This window comes from Schistocerca cancellata, chromosome 11, assembly GCF_023864275.1.
Source record: "Schistocerca cancellata isolate TAMUIC-IGC-003103 chromosome 11, iqSchCanc2.1, whole genome shotgun sequence".
NCBI classification, from domain to species: Eukaryota; Metazoa; Arthropoda; class Insecta; order Orthoptera; family Acrididae; genus Schistocerca; species Schistocerca cancellata.
This window is the reverse complement of record NC_064636.1, coordinates 87028994-87044974: the sequence shown is the minus strand read 5'-3', so window position 1 is coordinate 87044974 and position 15981 is coordinate 87028994. Positions and strand designations below refer to the sequence as shown.

General features: G+C 43.3%; 1 protein-coding gene across 1 annotated transcript in view; it reads right to left on the bottom strand.

Annotated features, from left to right (window-relative positions):
• LOC126108244 (ankyrin repeat, PH and SEC7 domain containing protein secG-like) overlaps nucleotides 1-568 on the bottom strand; it is a 28210-nt gene extending 27642 nt beyond the window's left edge. The window contains exon 1 of the mRNA XM_049913473.1: nucleotides 507-568. The gene's annotated coding sequence lies outside the window, so the exon portion shown is untranslated. The remainder of the gene's footprint in view (nucleotides 1-506) is intronic.
• Nucleotides 569-15981: the final 15413 nt, after the last annotated feature.

Sequence of the window (15981 nt, the reverse complement as noted above, 5' to 3'; positions counted from 1 at the left end):
TACTATGAGGGCCAACATAAACAACATAACGTTGATTTTAGACAACAGAGTTATTCGACTGCATCTGTGACTTTACTACCGACATGACAGATTCAAGACCATTGTTTTCGCATCGTATGTTTTCTCTGCTGTTTCCCTCAAATAAACGTATTATAAATAAGTGAATTAGTTAATGAAAATTTGTCCTTATTGCCCTTGTAGAACATCACGTTATTTTTTCTTTTCTATTGCTGGCAACGTTTTCAATTCTCTATAAATATTTTTATTTCTTTCACAATGCACATTATGTTACTATCCAGAAAAACTTAAATTTCTTATCATTACTGAATTTCATCACAGTCTAACATGTGTTGGACTGTAGCGATAACAACTTTGTTGTAGCTTCCACTCTGTGGAACTGGCGGCTGTTTAGGGGAGGGCCTTACACTATGGATAGGCGTGGAGGGGGGTGAAGGGGCGGGACTTGTTCCGGATGAAATTCTAGCGCTAAGGGCACGTCTACTCACCTTGCAGTCGCGGCGGAGTTCCGTCAGGTGGTGAGTTGAGTCGCGAGCGGCTCACAAGGCGTACAGACAGCCAGGGCGCGGCTCCCCTCCCCTCTTATACACCTGCAGGAGGTCGCAGCGGCCGCGTGCCGTCACCTCGCGTGATCGCGAGCAGGTGGCGCCTGTCAGCTTATCGCTCTCGTCACCTCGAATCTTTTTCCGTCAAGTGTGCGAGCCGGAGCTCTCGAGTAAGCCACTCGAGTAGGCTTGTGTAATCTTCTTATCCACTCCCACGTGGACATTGAAGGGCAGGTGGAGAAATCAGAGGAACGGCCTACCTCAGGGAGGCATCCTCGCCCCAGCTCTGTATAATACTGTATACCGGGTGATCAACATTTGAAAACTTAATAAACCACAGAATAATGTAGATAGAGAGGTAAAAATTGACACACATGCTCGGAATGACGTGGGGTTTTATTAGAACAAAAAAAAAAACGAAGTTCACAAAATGTCCGACAGATGGCGCTGGACAGCAAAACGTCAGTAACTGCTACCATGATGGGTGAGAGGTGCGCCGATACCTTACAGAATCGCATCATCCCCAGCCTGGCTGACAAACACCTGCTGGAACGTACGATGTTTATGCCGGATGGCGCTCCACCCCAAATTGCTAGATGCGTGAAAGATCTCTTGAGCGTGTCGTTTGGTGATGATCGTGTGCTCAGCCGCCACTTCCGACATGCTTGGCCTCCCAGGTCCCCAGACATCAGTCCGTGCGATTATTGCCTTTGGGGTTACCCGAAATCGCAAGTGCATCATGATCGACCGACATCTCTAGGGATGCTGAAAGACAACATCCGACGCCAATGCCTCACCATAGCCCCAGATATGCTTTACAGTGCTATTCACAACATTATTCCTCGACTACAGTTATTGTTGAGGAATGATGGTGGACATATTGAGCATTTCCTGTAAAGAACATCATCTTTGCTTTGTCTTACTTTGTTATTGCTATTCTGATCAGATGAAGCGCCATCTGTCGGACATTTTTGAACTTTTGCATTTTTTTGCTTCTAATAAAACCTCATGTCATTCCAAGTATGAGTGTCAATTTGTACCTCTCTATCTACATTATTCCGTGATTTATTCAGTTTTCAAATTTATACTGACTTTTTGATCATCCGGTATATATAAATGACAAACCAGTGCCAAACATCACGCGCCAATTTATGTATGCCGATGACACTGCAGTTGCAGCCCAACGTAACAATTTTATGGGTGTAGAGGAGAAATTAACCAGTACCTTGGAAGCTCTCTCCCAGTATTATGAGGCAAACCACCTAAGGCTGTACCCTTCCAAATCTGTGCATTCCATTTAAAGAACAGGGAGGCAAATCGTGAATTAAATGTAATATGGAGAGGTGAACGTCTCGAGCATTGTAAAACGCCCAAATATCTTGGTCTCACGATGGATCGCACACTGACCTATAAACATCATTGTCATGCCACAAGGGAAAAAATCTCAACTAGAAACAACATCATCAGGAAACTAACCAGCGGATCCTGAGGTTCAAACCCAAAAGTCCTGTGTGTCAGCCGCGAAATACGTCGCTCCAGTATGGTCTGCAACAACACACACGAGGAAAGTTGATGTCACGGTGAATGGAATAGCACGGATTGTTACCGGATGCTTGAGGCCGACCCCAGTGCACAAGATGTACTTAATCACGGGGATCGCACCGCCCAACATACGACGTGACATCACTGCCGAAGCCGAAAAACCCAAGCAAGAAAAGGACATGCGTCACCCTTTATATGGACACCAGCCTGCTGACTGACAGCTTTCTTCGAGGAAGAGTTTCCTGTCACGTACCCGAGCCCTGGAAGGGTCGGCTGCAGAGAATCGTTTGATAAGGTGGGAAATCTACCTGAGAAACCCCTATAAAGATGTGAAAGAAGAAGTTGCGCCTGGTGGGGACCTACCATACACAGTCTTTAGAACCCTAAACCGTATGAGGGTAGAAGCGCCAAAGTGCAAGACAAACCTGCAGCAATGGGGTTTCCTAAAAGAGAATGAGAACACTCTCTGTCAGTGTGATTCTGTCCAGGATCCTCAACACTTGCTTATCTGTCCATATTTAGAGCAGCCCTGCACAATGAATGACTTATGGGAGGCAAATGACAAGGCCATATTGGCTGCTGATTTTTGGAAGTTTGAAGTCTAGTTCCGGACACGGAAAGTAAGTAAGCATGTGGACATTAGATTTCGAGGAATGCTAAATGTCAGAATATATTCCAATAATTTTTTCATAACGTGGGGCCACAGTCATAATATATTTCTTTAAAGTCAGTGCCACCATTAGACCGTTTTTTATTTGCAGTGTTACATTTACACGATCATGATATCGGCTTTAAAGTGCCATTATCAAGTGTTTTAACGTTATACAGTGCCTAAGATAGCAGGTCATCAACTGGAATCAGTTAATTCCATAAATTATCTGGGAGTAGGCATTAGGAGTGATTTCAAATGGAATGACCATATAAAATTAATCGTCGGTAAAGCAGATGCCAGACTGAGATTCACTGGGAGAAACCTAAGGAAATGCAGTCCGAAAAAGGTAGGTTACAGTACACTTGTTCGCCCACTGCTTGAATACTGCTCACCGGTGTGGGATCTGTACCAGGTAGGGTTGATAGAAGAGATAGAGAAGATCCAACGGAGCGCAGCACGCTTCGTTACAGGATCATTTAATAATCGCGAAAGCGTTACGGAGATGACAGGTAAACTCCAGTGGAAGACTCTGCAGGAGAGACGTTCAGTAGCTCGGTACGGGCTTTTGTTGAAGTTTCGAGAACATCCCTTCATCGAGGAGTCAACCAGTATATTGCTCCCTCCAAAGTATATCTCGCGAAGAGATCGTAAGGATAAAAACAGAGAGATTAGAGCCCACACAGAGGCGTACCGACAATCTTTGTTTCCACGAACAATACGAGACTGGTATAGAAGGGAGGTACCCTCCGCCACACACCGTCAGGTGGCTTGCGGAGTATGAATGTAGATGTAGATGTAAATACTGTCGTATTTAAAATACGAACCTTAGACAATGTGTCTAATAGTGCATTTTAAGTACGACTGTATGCCATCTTAGGCACTGTATAACATTAAAACATTGATAATGGCACTTTAAAACCAAAATCAAAATCGTGTAAATGTATCACTGCAAATAAAAAAGTCTAATGGCGGTACTGACTTTAAAGGCAAAAAAAGAGAATATATTCTGCTTCAAGGACGTCAAAATAGGCAGACTTGTAGCAGGAGAGGCACCACAGCACCTTTTAATTTCCACTGTCTATACTTTTACAAATAAATTCATAAAACTTCGTCAGTATGACCAGGAAGGATTCAGGATTCACACTCATAGCAGTGGAAGGTCAAAAACATGAGAAAATAACCTTTTTTACGTGTAAAATTTCATCGTTTTTTCACTTACTATTGGCTGCAGTTGTTGCTATAGGTACACTTTTCTTCATAAGTAAGAGAGATTCTCCGATGAATTTTGCACAGCATACAATCCATACTTACAGATGTATGAAACTCTAAAATTTTCCAAATCTATGAAAAACTGTTTTCAAAACTGAGACAATTAACAATAAAATTTGAGTTTTTTCAAGACATGTAGTTTAAGAACTAATAGCTTCTTTTTCTCATACATCAAATAAAATCTAGAGTTTCTTACACCTATAAGTATGGTTCGTATGCTGTGCAAAATTCATCGAAGAATCACTCTTACTTATGAAGAAAAGTGAGCCTGTAGCAACAAATCCAGCCAATAGTAAGTAAAAAAATGATAAAATTTCACATTTAAAAAAATATTTTCGTATGTTTTTGAACATTCACTGCTATGAATGTGAATACTGAATTATTCCTTGTCGTGCTGACAAAGTTTATGAATTTACCAGATTGAGATTTTCACTCTGCAGCGGAGTGTGCGCTGATATGAAACTTCCTGGCAGATTAAAACTGTGTGCTGGACTGAGACTCGAACTGGGGACCTTTGCCTTTCACAGGCAAGTGCTACCCAAGCACGACTCACGCCCCGTCCTCACAGCTCACATCTCATTCTGGAAACATTCCCCAGGCTGTGGCTAAGCCATGTCTCCTCAATATCCTTTCTTTCAGGAGTGCTAGTTGTGCAAGGTTCGCAGGAGAACTTCTGTAAAGTTTGGAAGGTACGAGACGAGGTACTGGCAGAAGTAAAGCTGTGAGGACGGGGCGTGAGTCGTGGTTGGGTAGCTCAGTTGGTAGAGCACTAGCCCGCAAAAGGCAAAAGTCCCGAGTTCGAGTCTCGGTCCGGCACATAGTTTTAATCTGCCAGGAAGTTTTATGAATTTATTTGTAAAAGCTTTGACAGTGGAAATTAAAATGTCCCGTGATGCCTCTCCTGCTCCAAGTTGGCCCGTTTGACATCCTTCCCCCCTCCCCCCCTTAAGCAAACACTCTTCTGACTATACTCTGTTCATCATAAGAACAGATCGGATGTAAACATCACGCTGTGTATTCTTCCGCATTTGCTCGAATCTCACATCATTTTGTTTCACGTGGAGTGGAAGCCGAATTGTGACCAGTACAGTCAAGTACGATCGTAAGGATACGATTTATGCTGTGTTACACGCACACAGACTGAAGTATAATGTGCGCGACAACAGCTTTACCGGCGCATTAAACTTGGACAGCACTGGCCAATCAGCGGCAGTGGCGTATATAATGGGAGCGCGCAACGAGTTAAAATTTCATAGAGTGGCTGAGATACTAGTTACAGCGCTCCTAGCGGCAACCAACGTTAACTCGGCCGCCATGTTCTCCTTAGTCAAAACATTAGGAAAGCGTTACTGTTGTTTGTGTTGGAAGTGTGTCAGCTGTTGTGATATTACTGCAATATTTAACTTTTCTAGTTGACTTTTTTGTTACAAAATATAAAGTCAACATGCCTGCAGTATGTTCAGCGTTCAACTGCACAAATCGCAGCGATAAAACAACAAATATTTCATATTATAAATAAGTATATTAGTACCGAAATACGACACACGTTTTTTAATGTTTATTAAAGAGTCATTTGCATTGGAACTGTAATTATGCTTAAGACAAATGCAGGAAAGTAATTTATTTATCGTTGATTACAGATTTCCTTTAAAAGATAAGGAAATTACAAAAAGATGGGTTATAAATATGAAGCGAGAAAACTGGTTTCCTACTACAGCCAGTTACCTCTGTTCAGATCATTTTGAAGAGAAATATATGTACCACACAAATGTCCAGAGGCGCCTTTTGTCAAAAGCAGTACCTACTATCTTTAATTTTCCACCACATTTACAAAAGCAAGATAAAGTATTACGACCACAACCCAGAAAGCGATCTTTCGACAATTCGCAAGATAGTGCTGTTACAGTGACATCATTAGCACAAAGTAAGTCAATAATTTAATTTTACTCGGTGTTCTTATTACTTTGAATTACATACTTTCTATTATAATCTTATGGTGTAACTCTGTTATAAACTTATGATGTAACTGCATTCTTTCAGTACCTGTCGGACCCACATCTGTTTCTGCTGGCCACAATTACTGTCTACCAAGCCCTAAGAAGTTGAAAACACAATATAACAGAGTACAAGATGAGAATGTGCGACTAAAGAAGCGGATAAAGCAAATGAAGCAACTTAGTGTACGACACAAAAGAAGAATAGTGCAGTAACAGACTTTAGTTGCTGGTTTGAGAAGAAGGCTATGTAGTTCAGTTTCTGATATGTTAAACAGTGAAAATGTTGTTGGTTTGTTGAAGGAGCTATTGGAACTTCAGTGCAGTGCTAAAGTATGCCATTATTCTCAGCAAATAAGGAAATTTGCTCTGACCCTACACTTTTATTCTACCAAGGCATACAGCTACTTACGAAAATTTGTGAAATTACCCCACCCAAGAACGCTTCGCCGTTGGGCAAAGTCAGTGGGTGGCCATCCAGGTTTTACTGAGGAGGGTTTCACTAAAATTGCCTCCGAAGTTGAGAATAGCACAACCCAAATTTTTGCAACATTGATGTTTGATGAGATGGCTATTAAGAAGGACCTTGTTTGGGATGGGGAAAAAAATAAGAGGCTATGTTGATTTTGGGGAGGTGGCATAGAAAGTGATGATAGCGAGGCAGCAAAAGAGGCTCTTGTGTTCATGGTCACAGCACTAAACAGAAATTGGAAAATTCCTGTGGGTTATTGTTTAGTTCACTTCATATCTTCTACTGTAAAGCTAAATTTGGTACAACAGTATCTCCGAAAACTTGAAGACACTGGTGTTACTATAGTAGCTGTGGTTTGCGATGGTACTGCCACAAATAGATCTTTAATGGCAAATTTAGGGATCAGATGTGATGAACAGGGAGCACAGTGTTGGTTTCCCCACCCTTCAAATAATGATATGAGGGTATTTTGCATGTTTGACACAGCTCACATGCTAAAGCTGGCACGTAATTTACTTGCAGAAAAGAATTTTTTGTTAGATGGTGCAATTTCAGGCAGTGATAACATAATTAAATGGGAATATTTTAAAAAGTTAGTGGACTTCCATGAAAGGGAAGGTTTGCATGCTGCGAACAAACTTAGGAGGCAGCACATTCTGTACCATACTCAAAAAATGAAAGTGGCTTTGGCAGCACAAACCCTTAGCAATTCTGTTGCAAATGTCATGTTGTTCTGCAAAGATTTAGGCATTAAAGAATTTTATGGGTGTGAGGCAACAGTTAAATATATCAAAATGTTAGACAGTGCCTTTGATTTATTAAATTCTTGTCACACAATGGGCAAGGGCACTAAGGCACCAATTTTCAGAGGGAACAGAGACACAGTCTGTAAAAGGATCAATGAATACATTATTTCAAGTCTTTAAAGCTTTCTGGTGGAAGTCCTGTAATTCTGTCTAACAGAAAAATGCCGTTGTATGGACTTATGCTGAATTTAATGAGGATAAGGCAAATTGCAGAATTGTATGTTTGGAAAGAAAATGCAGAGCTCAATTATATTTTGACCCGTAGAACAAGTCAAGATAACTTGGAATTATTTTTCTCCAGCATTCGTAGTAGAGGAGGAAACAGAAATAACCCAAATGCTGTGCAGGTTAGATCAGCATACAGGAAATGCTTAATTGCACAGATAGAAGGTTCTCAAAATGGCAATTGCCAAGAATCAAATACTAGTATGCTACCTCCTGCTACCGTTCCATCACTTCCTTTTGCTAAGGTAAGTCCTGCAGCTGTCGACCATGATTATGTGCCAGATTATGCCTCACTGAGTATGTACTCACAATATGTCATTGAGTACATAGCTGGAAGTATAGTGAGACAGGTGACAAACAAAATTAACTGTACTGACTGCTTAGAAGTTACTTTTGCTTGTATTGAGGCTAAAAGAACTGGATTGATTGCAGTGAAAGATGTGAAAACCAGTTTAATCAATCCAGCTAATGATGTTGATAACTTTGTAATGTTGCTGAGAAGGTTTTCAGAAATAATGAGGACATAATCCTGAAATGTCAGAAAAACGTTTTGTTGAGGTTCCAGACAGAAGTGTTGCAATTGGTGAGAGGCTCCTTATTTATAAACAATGAACATCTTTTTACTGAAACTGAATTTGGTGAAGAAACCCATTATGTCAAACTGATAAAACTGCTGCTCAAACCTTATTTTGTATGTCGAATAAATCACTTATGCAAATCAAAATCATCGGAGCAGAGAGGTAAAGTTGTGAGACAACTATACACGAAGCTTATTTTATTTAAAGGTCAGTGAAAAGACTGAAAAAATACGAATGTCAGTTAAAACATTGTAAAAATTAAATGTAAATAAATTATTTTACTTTTCTTGTAGATTATTATTATTATTGAATTACTATGCTTGTGTTAACTACTTGTAACACGTATTTCAAATAATATTCTCGTTCACAATGTACTGGTTTTTGAGGCTTTGACTGTTTACTTTGAAATAGCGACAAAAATATCGCATTTCTGCGCCCGTTATTGTTTCTAATAGTTAACCACAGCATGTTTAGAAGTTTCACCGTAATATTCTGGTGGTACCTGCGCTAATTGCATTAATTTATGGGCAACAAGTAACGTTATAGTGGATGGACAGACTTATTTGAGTTGTCTTGTAGTGTTATCTACATCGAAAAGTTTAGCCATATTTCGACAAAAACATCCCTTTTTGCTGTCAGTGTACACTGAAATCACTGCTGTCTATTGCTTGTTTTAGAAAAAATAAAGCTAGTATGGGCTATTTCAAGTAAGTCAAACGCAGTTACAAGGGGCGGGACACAGCAGACGAATGCCTTGACTAAAGAAAACATGGCGGACGGAACTTCAATTTGCTTCAAACATGGCGGGCCCATAGCCACTCTATGAAATTTTAACTCGTTGGGAGCGCGCGCTTCACCCCCCCCCCCCTTGGGAGCGCACGTTTCACCCCCCCCCCCTTCCCCAACCCCACCCCACCCACCACACATACTTGCTGGGCCGACAGCACTGCTATCCACGCCACTCAGCCCGCACGCTATCCATTCGCTTCTTTCGTCATTCGACTCGACTCGCTTCCTATGTAACACGCGGATCCGCGTCATCGTATTTTACACGTTTCTGTCTGGCATATAGACAGCTAACACAGACCTACGAGAGAAAAGTTGCGGCCATTCTAGTGATCTCGATACGTTTTTCTGCCGGTATTTGTTCGCGAAAAGTCGCAAATATTCTACTGTTTTCTTGTACAGAGAACCTCCGATACGTAGCATTATAAATACGGACTATTCTCCGAATAGGAAGCTAGTTCACACTCAGCAGCAGAAATATTAAGACTGAAGAATGAATATGTGACACGTCCTAGTTGCAGCAAGAGCAAGTGTGAAGAGTAGTCAAAAGTGAGAGTGATCAGATGATTGCCAAGTATTAATAAAAGTAATTCATAGTAATTTCACAGTAAAAATACTGTATTGTTACGAGACTCGAAACAATATTTTTACTAAGGACGTAACAATAGTTTCCCATACCCAACTCGTAATTCACTTTTGATTCGTATATCTCCGGTAATAGTTACTTTCGAGAAGATTCCTAAAAACGCTTTGTAAGTACACTACTGGCCATTAAAACTGCTACACCACGAAGATGACGTGCTACAGACGCGAAATTTAACCGACAGGAAGAAGATGCTGTGATATGCAAATGATAAGCTTTTCAGAGCATTCACACAAGGTTGGCGCCAGTGGCGACACCTACAACGTGTTGACACGAGGAAAGTTTCCAACCGATTTCTCATACACAAACAGCAGTTGACCGGCGTTGCCTGCTGAAACGTTGCAGAAATACGTACCATCACGTTTCCGACTTTCATAAAGTTCGGATTGTTGCCTATCGTGATTACGGTTTATCGTATCGCGACATTGCTGCTCGCGTTGGTCGAGATCCAATGACTGTTAGCAGAATATGGAATCGGTGGGTTCAGGAGGGTAATACGGAACGCCGTCCTGGATCCCAGCGGCCTCGTATACTAGGAGTCGAGATGACAGGCATCTTATCTCCATGGCTGTAACGGATCGTGCAGCCATGTCTCGATCCCTGAGATGGGGACGTTTGCAAGACAACAACAATCTGCACGAACAGTTCGACGACGTTTGCAGCAGCACGGACTATCAGCTCGCAGACCGTGGCTGCGGTTACCCTTGACGCTGCATCACAGACAGGAGCGCCTGCGATGGTGTACTCGACGACTAACCTGGCTGCACGAATGGCAAAACGTCATTTTTTCGGATGAATCCAGGTTCTGTTAACAGCATCGTATTGGTCGCATCCGTGTTTGGGGACATCGCGGTGAACGCACATTGGAAGCGTGTATTCGTCATCGCCATACTGGCGTATCACCCAGCATGATGGTATGGGGTGCCATCGGTTACACATCTCGGTCACCTCTTGTTCGCACTGACGGCAGTTTAAACAGTGGACGTTACATTTCAGATGTGTTGCGACCCGTGGCTCTACCCTTCATTCGATCCCTGTGAAACCCTGCATTTCAGCAGGATAATGCGCGACCGCATGTTGCATGTCCTTTACGGGCCTTTCTGGACACAGAAAATGTTCGACTGCTGCCCTGCCCAGCACATTCTCCAGATCTCTCACATTGAAAACGTCTGGTCAATGGTAGCCGAGCAACTGGATCGTCACAATACGCCAGTCACTGCTCTTGATTATTTTATTTTATTTATCGTGTCACAAGCAAACTAACAAAAAAACTGTGATGAACTGTGTTATCGTGTTGAAGCTGCATGGGCAGCTGTACCTGTACACGCCATCCCAGCTGTGTTTCACTCAATGCCCAGGCGTATCAAGGCCGTTATTACGGCCAGAGGTGGTTGTTCTGGGTACTGATTTCTCAGGATCTATGCACCCAAATTGCGTGAAAATGTAATCACATGTCAGTTCTAGCATAATACATTTGTTCATTGAGCATCCATTTATCATCTGCATTTCTTCTTGGTGTAGCAATTTTAATGGCCAGTAGTGTAGTTCTGTGACATCACATCTCATACGCTTCGATTCTCTTCAGTTCCAGTTTCACTACCATACAATGCTGCGCTCCAAATGTACATCCTCGGAAATTTCTTCCATAAATTAAGACCTTTGTTTGATACCTCCCCTAAATTTCTCGCTTCGGTCGTCATGGGTCATTTGCTTCCACGGTAGCAGCATTCCTTAACTTTGTCTACTTCGTGATCCCCAATTCTGATGTTCAGTTTCTCGCTGTTCTCGTTTATGCTGCTACTGATTACTTTTCTCTTTTTCCGGTTTTCTCTGAATCTATATTCTGTACTCCTTAGACTGTTCATTCGATTCAACAGATCCTGTAACTCTTCTTCACTTTCGCTGAGGGCAGCAATGTCATCAGCGAATCATATCATTTATATCTTCTCAACCTTAATTTTAAGCCCAGTATCGAAGCTTTCTTTTATTTCTGTCATTGCTTCCTCAATGTATAGATTGAACAGAAGGGGCGAAAGACTGCATCTCTCTCTTACGTCCTTTTTAATCCGAGTACATCGTTTTTGGTTTTCCAAGGCCGGCCGCTGTGGCCGAGCGATTCTAGGCGCTTCAGTCTGGATCCGCGCGACCGCTACGGTCGCAGGTTCGAATCCTGCCTCGGGCGTGGATGTGTGTAATGTCCTTAGGTTAGTTAGGTGTAAGTAGGGGACTGATGGCTTCAGATGTTAAATCCCATAGAGCCATTTGAACCATTTTTGGTTTTCCAATCTTATTGTTACCTCTTAGTTCTCGTTTATATTGCGTATTACTTCCTTATAGTTTACTCCTATTTTTCTAACATCTTGCCCCATTTGTGAAAGATTCATTTTTCCTCAGTCTTCCTTCCATTCAAAGTGCATCATCGGAACTGCCTCCCTGGTCCCTTTATCTTTCTTATAGCTGAACTGGTCGTCATCTAACACATCCGCAATTATCTTTTCGGTTCATCTATATATTAAGCTCGTTTGCAGCTTGGATGCTTAATCTGTTAAGCTGATTGTGAGATAATTCTCGCACTTGTCGGCTATAACAATTTTCGAAATTGTGTGGATGATGCTTCTCCAAAGTCTGGTGGCATATCGCCAGTCTCAAACATTCTACGCAACTACGTCAATTGTTGGTTTGTTGCTAATTTCCCTAATGATTTTAGAAATCCCGATGGAGTGTTATCAATACCAGCTGGCTTATTTGATTTTAAGTCGTCCAAAACTGATCGTCAGCAAACACGAATACAGTTTTCTTCTGTATGCTATCCTTGTCAGCATTGGATACATTAATTGTTAAGGTGACGGTGACGTAGTTTCGCTCTTTCATTTACTGTAATATTTTGGGGGATTTTTATTTATTTTCCATATTTTTCCTTTGTGAACTTGTAGGAGACATACACTCCTGGAAATGGAAAAAAGAACACATTGACACCGGTGTGTCAGACCCACCATACTTGCTCCGGACACTGCGAGAGGGCTGTACAAGCAATGATCACACGCACGGCACAGCGGACACACCAGGAACCGCGGTGTTGGCCGTCGAATGGCGCTAGCTGCGCAGCATTTGTGCACCGCCGCCGTCAATGTCAGCCAGTTTGCCGTGGCATACGGAGCTCCATCGCAGTCTTTAACACTGGTAGCATGCCGCGACAGCGTGGACGTGAACCGTATGTGCAGTTGACGGACTTTGAGCGAGGGCGTATAGTGGGCATGCGGGAGGCCTGGTGGACGTACCGCCGAATTGCTCAACACGTGGGGCGTGAGGTCTCCACAGTACATCGATGTTGTCGCCAGTGGTCGGCGGAAGGTGCACGTGCCCGTCGACCTGGGACCGGACCGCAGCGACGCACGGATGCACGCCGAGACCGTAGGATCCTACGCAGTGCCGTAGGGGACCGCACCGCCACTTCCCAGCAAATTAGGGACACTGTTGCTCCTGGGGTATCGGCGAGGACCATTCGCAACCGTCTCCATCAAGCTGGGCTACGGTACCGCACACCGTTAGGCCGTCTTCCGCTCACGCCCCAACATCGTGCAGCCCGCCTCCAGTGGTGTCGCGACAGGCGTGAATGGAGGGACGAATGGAGACGTGTCGTCTTCAGCGATGAGAGTCGCCTCTGCCTTGGTGCCAATGATGGTCGTATGCGTGTTTGGCGCCGTGCAGGTGAGCGCCACAATCAGTACTGCATACGACCGAGGCACACAGGGCCAACACCCGGCATCGTGGTGTGGGGAGCGATCTCCTACACTGGCCGTACACCACTGGTGATCGTCGAGGGGACACTGAATAGTGCACGGTACATCCAAACCGTCATCGAACCCATCGTTCTACCATTCCTAGACCGGCAAGGGAACTTGCTGTTCCAACAGGCCAATGCACGTCCGCATGTATCCCGTGCCACCCAACGTGCTCTAGAAGGTGTAAGTCAACTACCCTGGCCAGCAAGATCTCCGGATCTGTCCCCCATTGAGCATGTTTGGGACTGGATGAAGCGTCGTCTCACGCGGTCTGCACGTCCAGCACGAACGCTGGTCCAACTGAGGCGCCAGGTGGAAATGGCATGGCAAGCCGTTCCACAGGACTACATCCAGCATCTCTACGATCGTCTCCATGGGAGAATAGCAGCCTGCATTGCTGCGAAAGGTGGATATACACTGTACTAGTGCCGACAGTGTGCATGCTCTGTTGCCTGTGTCTATGTGCCTGTGGTTCTGTCAGTGTGATCATGTGATGTATCTGACCCCAGGAATGTGTCAATAAAGTTTCCCCTTCCTGGGACAATGAATTCACGGTGTTCTTATTTCAATTTCCAGGAGTGTATTTTGGGGGATTTTTATTTATTTTCCTTATTTTTCCTTTGTGAACTTGCTTTCGCGCCACGTGGACGGTTAGAGCAACCGCCACATTGATAAACTGTAGTTTCGGTTTCAAAATATGTAGTAGATGATGAATAATCATACAGTTGTGGGCTAGTGTAAAACAGGGAAGGAATAATCTTGTGTGTTGATATCTTTCTGGATTTCTGTTGGCTACCAAAACTTGGCCACGTGCATGAAATAGTATTGAAGTGGTAGTGTTTCTTGTGTTCCCCGCTAACTATTTGATTTGCTGGCAATGTTGTGCATTACGGAAAATACACGGTTTAAGCTCGTGCATCTAGGAAAAGTTCAAGTTTTAATGCCCATTGATTGGATAAACATTTGCAAAATACTCTTCCGTCCTGACCTAGTTCACTTGTAGTGTCTTTCCTGAACTTGTTCTGCATGATCTACAGCAATTAAATACTATAAGCTTGGGTTTAGGTGTAATTGTAAGTTTGCTTAAATTTACATTGAAGCCAGCTCTGCGCTCCCCTCTCCCATTCCATAATTAAGTGGCGAAACTGAACCATGGTAACTAGAGAGACCAATTGTGATGATGCATATTGCAACAGAAACACATCTAGTTGTTGAAATGTCATTGGTATTGAATAAATATCAATTAATCTATACCCTCGACTGATTATTTTCTCCCTCCATCATAGAGAATCCTGGGTCATGAAAACAAATAAAAGCTATACAGGGTGTTACGAAAAGGTACGGCCAAACTTTCAGGAAACATCCCTCACACACAAAGAAAGAAAATATGTTATGTGGACATGTGTCCGGAAACGCTTACTTTCCATGTTAGAGCTCATTTTATTACTTCTCTTCAAATCACATTAATAACTGAATGGAAACACACAGCAACAGAACGTACCAGCGTGACTTCAAACACTTTGTTACAGGAAATGTTCAAAATGTCTTCCGTTAGCGAGGATACATGCATCCACCCTCCGTCGCATGGAATCTCTGATGCGCTGATGCAGCCCTGGAGACTGGCGTATTGTATCACAGCCGTCCACAATACAAGCACGAAGAGTCTCTACATCTGGTACCGGGGTTGCGTAGACAAGAGCTTTCAAATGCCCCCATAAATGAAAGTCAAGAGGGTTGAGGTCAGGAGAGCGTGGAGGCCACGGAATTGGTCCGCCTCTACCAATCCATCGGTCACCGAATCTGTTGTTGAGAAGCTTACGAACACTTCGACTGAAATGTGCAGGAGCTCCATCGTGCATGAACCACATGTTGTGTCGTACTTGTACTTCTAGCAGCACAGGTAGAGTATCCCGTATGAAATCATGATAACGTGCTCAATTGAGCGTAGGTGAACGAAACTAAAATGAGCTCTAACATGGAAATTAAGCGTTTCCGGACACATGTGCACATAACATCTTTTCTTTATTTGTGTGTGAGGAATGTTTCCTGAAAGTTTGGCCGTACCTTTTTGGAACACCCTGTATATTGCCTATTAAGCACCGCACTGGTGCCTTCTGTAGTGGTTATAAAAAAAATATTGCGTTAACCGTTGCGTTCAAATTTTTTCCATTTGGTTAAAACCTTCCGCTAGAAATTATTAATACCCGACAATAACTCCCAGGAGCTAATAATTTCGTAGACCACGCGAATTTGTGAAACATTTTACTAAAGAGCGTAGCTTGCAGGAACTGTAGGATATGACAAAGCGACAGTAATCTTCCGACTAGGTCGAGTTGTGCCACCACCAGTACTGGAAGGTTACGCTGCAAAATTATTGGCCTCAGAGAATGTGATGTATCCATCAGGGAAACTGCTGTTCGTGCGGGACGAAGTATTTCGGCAGTGCAACGGGTGTGTGCAGAATGGTTCACGGATGGCCGTAGAGCACGACATGGGTCAAGTCCCACGCCCAGACCCCCCCCCCCCCCCCCGAGAACATCGAACCCTCATTCGAACGGCATTGCAGAGCAGATCTGTGTCCTCCTCGGCTGTGGCGCAACAGTGGAGCAGTGGAACACGTAATACACTATCAGGGCTGAAACTTCCTGGCAGATTAAAACAGTGTGCCC